Source organism: Zerene cesonia, chromosome 19 (genome assembly GCF_012273895.1).
Source record: "Zerene cesonia ecotype Mississippi chromosome 19, Zerene_cesonia_1.1, whole genome shotgun sequence".
Taxonomy (NCBI): domain Eukaryota; kingdom Metazoa; phylum Arthropoda; class Insecta; order Lepidoptera; family Pieridae; genus Zerene; species Zerene cesonia.
Genome location: NC_052120.1, coordinates 10,538,634 through 10,547,136, shown reverse-complemented (window position 1 = coordinate 10,547,136; position 8,503 = coordinate 10,538,634). Strand labels below are relative to the sequence as shown.

Sequence of the window (8,503 nt, the reverse complement as noted above, 5' to 3'; positions counted from 1 at the left end):
TAATAAATGTTATTTGCAGTTAACAATTTTCTTTTTTCTTTATTACAATATTTATGGCAAGACTAGGTATAATAAATTAGTCGAAACGCAATTCTTAACTACCCCATTTGTGATGAGATATCCTACTGCACTACGAAATCCATTAAAATCACGTAAATCTTATCAAAAAAGCACAAATATTAACATTCAATACTCATAAGAGGGTCTACGACGTACGACCTCTCCCCCGCAACCCCCCTTCCCCCTAACGACCCTCCGCCGTAATTAAGCCTCGTGCGACACTTCACTCCGTGATATCGTAGGTCCGGTCCGACGTAAAATGTTTCATAGTGCTGAGAGCTTAATGCAGATTTGATATTTAGTATATTTATTTATAATTGACTTCATTATACATATTTATTTTTATGATGATGGACTCGGACTAACTTGAATAATAGTATATAAAATATGCTCTACTTGTTTCAATTTAATAGTATTTCTATACAATAAGGCGATAATCCTACTAATATTATAAATGCGTAAGATTGTAAGGATGTGTGTGTGTGTTTGTTGCTCTTTCACACAAGAACTACTGAACCGATTGCAATGAAATTTGGTTCCATTTGTCCGTAGACAGCCGAACAAATGGAATAACATATAGGCAACTTTTTGTTCCCATATTTCTAAGGGATACGGACTGACACAGGTGAAACCGCGGGTCGTAGCTAGTTTATAATAATTTCTATATCGCGTGTGCGCTACGCGCTGAGTTGTGCTCAATATATTACTCAAATCACGATGCATTATGCAAGCTTTTGTTACGAAGCTGCGCTCAGCAAATAAATGCATTTAAACACAAGACGGATATAGATCATTTACCTACCCACCTTGTTGTCGACACCTACATCTGATTCACAACCTTTATTTTTCTATTCTACTACACTAATTTAGTTTACTACGTAGGTATACTAATCTGAGCTATAGTAAATTCTTTGTTAAACGACAAGCAGTAGGAATCATAAGCCCAATATTAAAACAAATTTTAATGAGGTACATTTTCTACCAATTCTAAAAGCTTTACACAAAATTTACCAATACATATTTAACTTATAAACGCTCCAGATAGCAATAGTAAGCCCCGGCGCGGAAGACGCGGGAGGGGGGAGGGCGGGGAGGGGAGGGGAGCAATTAGCGGGCGGATTACCCGGCGAAATTAACTTTAACCGGGCCTCGCGTATTTCACGAGACAATCCCGCACCATTTCAATTAATAGCAGGTATTTCGTACAATGCTGAAATATTTCACAGTTACGTTCTAACGTACAGGTTTATTGCATTCCCGATTGCAGGCCGAGGGGAAAAGCTTTGGCGAAACACTATTTGTTTCTTTTATAATTTAAGTGTAAAATAAAATATATAAGAAAGGAATTATCACGCATTCAATTTGTCCCTAAAGAATTGCAACGCTTGAATTACGTTAACAAACTCAAACCAAAAGTGTTTTTAGAATTTCATTCATATCTTGCGCATAATATATGATACTATAATTTACTATTTTGAACAAAAAAGGAAACAAACAAAATGAAGTCAATACAAAGTCGGTGCTTTTTTTTTAACCATAAAACAAACTGTTTATTTTTAATTCGTTTAAAAGTTTGTTAAAATAAAAATAAATTAGATATTGTTGTTATAGTAGATAGTTGTTGATAATAGGTAATGGAATAGTTATGTCTTATACAATGGTATGCAATTAGTAAAATATGTCCGAAACCTTATTTAATTATCTTTTTTGTATAAGTATCATTTCTTAATACATTTTCGCGGGTTGCAATCAAAAGATATAAGCCAAAAAAGTTAAGATTAACAGGGAAACACACACCGCATGGAGGCAATCGCTACATTAGTCGTAGCCATTCTAAAGAAGATTTCTCTACAAGTTAAGGTTTTTCTCATCCCCATTGAAGGGTCGCATTACATCCCGCTCAACGCTTCGTATCATAGTTTATCGATGTTTCTTTGTTTCAACTTTCGTTTAAATTATGAAGAACGTCGCTTAAAAGGCAATCGCGGTCTTCATTCGCATCGCCATTATTCAGGAGCGGGCTAAATTGCATAGAGACAAGACAATAGCTACAACATCTCGCGTATCATAAAGGGGTTTCGCGAATACAATCAGCTCGCGACTCGACACTATGAACCTTGTTACTAGGCAACAAGGTCGCATGTCCCGTAATTTTGGCAGTCGCCGAGTGGGACGAGGGAGAGAACCCTAGTGCAACCCGTCGCCATGGCAACCGCCCCCGCCTAATCAATTGCAGAAATATGTACGAACCATTACCAGTACAACTCGATCCCTATCAACCCCCGCAACTCTTAAATTCGAGACGCGATCGGGGAAACAGAATGGATAAGGAGGGATCTAGTTATTTTGGTCGGTTGGAAGCCCAACGACATTACACACACGTTGAAAGCGAAGAAAAGATGTACGATACAGTCGAGTTTAGTTTACAGGTTTTTAAATGTTATTACTTTAATAGCGTTTGACGGAGGTTGTGTTCACTTGAAGACCGTGTCCGTTGGTGTCGTAGAATTTATTGTTTGATACACACGTTCACATGAAGCTATAATGTAGCTGCTTTTGTATTAGCTAAAGTAGAATTTGTCATATTATCTGCCTATTAAGAAAATGCAAATCTAAACTATGGAAGTCTTAGACATTTAACATACTGCAAAAGATTATAATGATCCTGTTAAAACAATATTTTACAAATCAATAAAGACATGTTACCTATTAATCAACTGGCGTTAAAAGTATCTGTCTTCTCTCATCTTCTATATCTCCTCGTAGTAAATTTTACTTTTTATAGCTATGCTTTTGTTGCGTTTGTTCCTCTTATTATCAGCCTCCATCCTGAAATGATTAAATTGTTTTTGAAATTAAACTGTATTTAAAATTGTAGCTGTTAATATTTCGAGATGGAATTTAATTTTGTAACGTTCTGAAAATACTTTAATCGAGATAGATTTGCACATTGGATTAAAAGTAACTTGATGGTGGTGGAATTACATACCATACTTTTGCTATTATTTTTGGTTTACTTATGGTCACAAAAATGACTTTCAGTTGTAAAAGACATTAAGGCTTAAATTTAATTTTTAGTTTTATAGCATTGAAATGCTTTATAAATGAGAAATTTTGAAAGAATAGAAAGACATTAAGGCTTGTACCAAAGAGATGGTTATTTAAAACATATTATATATCTCATCAAAGAAAATGTCAAATCAATATAGGACGAAATGATCACAAAATGTAAAACTAAACACCCTTAGGTACATTTAAAATCAAACGAACATTACGATTATAGAAAGAAATCTATTTGTATACTTGTACAGATTGCAACCACATACCGAGACTTGTAATATCATACAATGTAGATGAGAATTTAAGATAATTCTAGACCTGTTGGTTTTAGCACCTATTTTGAAAAATGACGATTACTGGACGTAGAACTACAAGCACCAATGTTAACAGGATTTCTTTCTATTTAGATGGAAACGAAGGCTGTTTGATGATTCAGCCTTTAACATAATTAGGACCCTTTTCAAAGGGAAGTAAAAATAGGTTCTGATGAATAATTCCTACTGATCACCAGTTTATCCAAACCAAAGTGTTAAGAAAACGCCAAGGCCACACAATTTCCTTACTCCTTACCTGTATCCTCATTCCTCTTTACCTTTATATTTGATTCATATTGAAAAAATAAGCATTAAGATATTATAATAGAAATAGAAACCGGGCCTCGGCTGTGTCCAATAATAGTGTTGGATTCAAATAATCCCCTCATTAATATATTCCTTCGGCGTTAGGGGAAACTGCTCCTCTTATCTCCAACTTCGAGTAATTAATTATTATCAATGCGTCCAATATCGGCGCAGCACCTGCCGCTGAAGCCTTACATAACCATTGTTTATTACCCTATTAATCGTATATGTAATCACGAGCCAATGTCCCGTAAAACCAATTATAACCGCCATTATATTTCCCTAACTCTAACGCATTCACATCGAGTCCCCTTCAAACTCAAAACACTCCATTACGCGATTTAAAAATATTCAAAATCTACGGTCTAAACAAGCGTGTCTATTGCATCAGGACCCTCGGAATAAATTCCATCGAAGCGCAATAATAATAAAAAAATGTTGAGAGCTTGTCGCGTGCAAAAGACGTGCGGTCACGCGGCCCTCCGCCCCCGCCCCGCCGGCGCGCCCGCCCGACCCTCTGCCTCCCTCGGAATATAATATGCATTATGCGAAATCCGTAACTCTTATGTTGGGTTCCAGAATACCTTAACAGCTCCTCTCACGATTCTCAGCCTTAGACTCACAGCGATAACGTCGAAATTGAGTCCGGTCGAATCTAAAGTAGGACATTTAAGAAATGTGATGTAGGGCGGGAGAAGCCTGCACTCTCAAGATAACGCCGGGTATTAATCATAGTATTATCGGCATAGTCTTTGTTATGACACCACGTTATTGCAGTTTTTTTATCTCCCCTCCAGCCACGGCTCGGAGAGTGAATTTTCCGGGACAGATGTTGAAGTAATCCGCGATAGTGACGGACCAATAAAACGATCACTGTTATTATCACACGCGACCCTGGGGTCAGAGGAGTGCCGCAGTCATTCTCGTAAATGCAAAATACGTATCTCAGTGTGCCCTATACTTCTTAAGATGCTCTTGGATTTATAGAGCTGTTCGTTTACTGTCATGTCATGACAATTTGGAAACAAATTTGTTATTATAATTGAAAATCTCGAACGATTTCTAAATATATATGCCTACTGATGATGGAAAATATTAGCTTTTTTCCTTAGTTTTATATCAGAGCATTGTGGCTACGCTAAACTGCTACAATTTTCTTGCTACGTTCATCTCATACACAAAGGTATGAATAAACGGTAGAAAAAATATAAAATATTTCATGTGAGTCAATCATGAAGTCACTTTTAACTATGAAACGGTTGGTTTGATATATTCTGTCAAAGGAACATGACTGGCAGAAGTGAGGCCTGCGTCTCCGAGGGTCGGAGCTAAGATGATGGATGGTCCAGCAGCCTCCTGAGATCGCTTATTGTAAAATACTTGCGTGTTTACATGCAGGCGGCTCTGTGTTGGATTAAAAAGCGTATAAAGTTAATAGCTTTGTGGGCAGCGATTTTGGATATATTTTTTTATTATTTAAGGTTTCTAGACCAGCACTGTTACAATTTACATTACACATAACAATAAGAGTATTATTTTTACAAACCTCTCTAACATATTTGTTGCCATGTCATACCAAATCTCCTTCATCGATTGAGGTTATTTAAATAATGCCAATAATGTTTAGACTACTGTTTTACCCAAAAACTAAGTTAAGAAAGCCACACATAACAGAACCTAAGACACCAGAGTTCCAATATGATTTCATAAAAAAAACTTCCCGATCGCTAGCACCAGCACATTTTCCAATCTTTCATTTTTTGCTACACTTAGCGACGTCATTAAAAGCACACATATCACAATGTTTGTGTGTGTGGGTGAGAATCATTTTTCACGTATCATGAAGCGGAGGGTAGTGGATTAAAATACATTTCGCTCGGAGTGATAGATGACCTCCCAGAGGAAGGGTTGCGTCCGCCGCCCGCCGCCTCCGCGCCCCCCGCCGCGCCCGCCCAACGAACCCATGTAGATCGTTGATTCATGAAGGAATTTATTGTGATGGCATTTTAAGCGAATGTACTTTGAATTGTTTAGTAAAATGTGAAATTGTTTAATAATTCAAATGTCGGAAAGGTGTCGCTTAGGCAACTTGTGGAGATATACAGCATCGTAATGTAAAATCAATGTGGGCGTTATAGCAATTTACTCAATTATTTAAAACTTATTATTTTTATGTAGTATTAAGTATTAAATCTTTTTTTATATTGAAAGTGAAAAATTGTGTGATTTATCGATATTACATGTTGCTTTTATTTTGCGTTGTAAAATTAAACATTTTTATTTTCGTTAATAAATAGGCGCCTATTTATATGATAAGTGTCGTTGAATATTCGCTTTTTTCCCAATAGTAAAAGCATAACAAATTGAAGTTACATCAACAAAACTAATGGCAATAAAACGGAGAAATAACTAAGCAAATATCTTATGTTCTGTGTTTTTTGTGTAAATGAAAATTGATCGGAAAATATTTGTGTGCTAAGTAATTGTAAACAGGGATAAAACATGGGCTTGGCGTATTGCAGACATATTGCTTTAACTTATATGATACTACCCATATAAGGGGATAAACATTTTCAACCGACTTCTAAAAACGGAGGAGATTATCAATTCGTTTGTATTTTTATTTGTTTGTTACATCAAACTTGTAGAAGAATCATAAAAACGCGGTACACCCAGAAAGGGCGTAACGTTTTTTATGATTTTTTTTTTTTATTTTAAAGCCAATTTCTGACAATTTGAAGGCAATTAACTTTTTGCTTAAAATGATGATTGTTTATAAAATCTAAAAGATAGCTAAATGCAAAAAGTAAATTTTTTAGAATAATTCAATTTTACCTAATTAAAGTTCTTTATGTAATAATAATCATTTGTTTGCAGTTCTTAACTTATAATATGTTTATTTATAACTTGATGCTATATTTAGGAATATAATAATGGATATAATTTTATTATTATTTATTTCGTTATATGGATATAATATGAATCAAACTCGAAAAATGTAACGATTGACGATTGGGAAGAAAGAATAGATTGCAAAGGGTGAGGGAAAGGAAACAGGCCTCCTCGCCCTAAAAAATTAAACCAATAATTCCTACTTGAAAAGCATTAAAGTCTATTGAAACCAAACAAACCACTACTGTTTCATCAGGTAGGCTACAAATGCGTGAAACATGACGCAATGTACCAAGGAGCGTGGCATCCCCCGCAACTGGCAACTGGCAAGCATACATCACGGAGGGTGTGCGCAATGGCTTCATCCATTTCCGGGCCCCGCTTGCCGCGCGAAATATTTATTGTTGCGAACTTATTTATATCTTTACATGTTTACAATAATATTCACTTGGAGTTTGATGGGTTTGTTTTGGAGTTATTCATATATTTATTGTAATCATAACTACTAAATTACTCACTTATGTAACTACTTCAAGTACTAAAGCTAACCTAAGCTAAGTGTTTGATTTAGTAAACGAATTTGAATTGATATTTTTTTTCTTGCGGTTTTTTCTGGATTGGTTTCAACTTTCTTGAAAAAGTAAGGACTTGAGAATATAGTGTATATTAAGTTAATTAAGCTTTGAATGCTTCATAGTCGTTTTTAACTTTGAGACCTTTTACATCTCTTATAATGATATATTAAGCAGCCCATTGAATGTTAACTGAAAATAAACGTTTCTTAAACACATGAATAATATATATAAAACACGGTAATATATTTTAAGTGTAGATGCTTATAAAGAGAGTTTATATCTCCTTTTATATAAAAAAGTCCTCCTAAAGCAAGTTGTAATTATTTATGATTAAACTTTTTCATAAACTCAACAAAATAAGTCTATATAACCTGCCAGCTTTTACTGTTGTTTGTTCTATTATAATAATGTCACCGCTCCTTCCTTTGCAGACGCGTCGATGTGCCAATATTAGTATTGTCCACACCAGGAAATTAGTTAAATTGCTTTCTAATACATCAGAGTTATAAACCACGTTGTGTACGCAGTAACTGATACTCATGACTTCTTAATATCGTTGTTTTTAGAAATATTTCTTCCATTTATTAAACGTTGTTTGAAAAATAATTACTGGTATAGAAAATATTATTTTTAAATAAATGGGAAACTTTTAATGAATATTATTTTAATTATATCAATACACTTATTTTATAGATATTTTCATTTAATTTAGTTGTCTGTAATAGAGTTTACTTTGTTAATATATAGCGCAATTAAATAACTATCTTGTTTCAATTATTTAGTATCTTATTATTAAAAATGATACAAATTCTGGTGTACTAGGTTAGCGAAAACTGAACTTGAGCCAAAAAATGCTGGCATTGAAATGAAAAAAACAAAAAAGACACACACACATACACACGTACACTTTCTCATTTATACATAAATACAACAAGATAAAATAAAAGCTGCCTTCAAAGCACTCACAGATAATAAAGCAGCCAGGTGTCCAAAAGCAATCTGACACACGCGACAAACCCGTGCCAACTAAAAAACATCTGCCCAAAAAAAGGGTTCTAAAGGGTTAGGGGTTCAACCCTAACACCCAAGCAGCCCTTCGCAAAACTCCAATAAAAAACGGCCGCACCGTGCATGCGCGGTGTAATTTTAAACAAATTTCAATGTACATTTACATATAATTTACATACCGGCGTCCGTGATTGGCCGACGCATCCCGCCGCGGTCCTGCGCACTGCGGGCCTAACTTCAAGTGTCATTTTACAATTTGATTCGCGGAAGCGAGGGGCATATGCAAAT

General features: G+C 35.1%; 1 long non-coding RNA gene across 1 annotated transcript in view; it reads right to left on the bottom strand.

The window, feature by feature from the left end:
* LOC119834550 overlaps positions 1 to 8,503 on the bottom strand; it is a 22,155-nt gene that overhangs the window by 11,071 nt on the left and 2,581 nt on the right. The window contains exon 2 of the long non-coding RNA XR_005288004.1: positions 2,767 to 2,889. This is a non-coding gene — a long non-coding RNA (uncharacterized LOC119834550). The remainder of the gene's footprint in view (positions 1 to 2,766; positions 2,890 to 8,503) is intronic.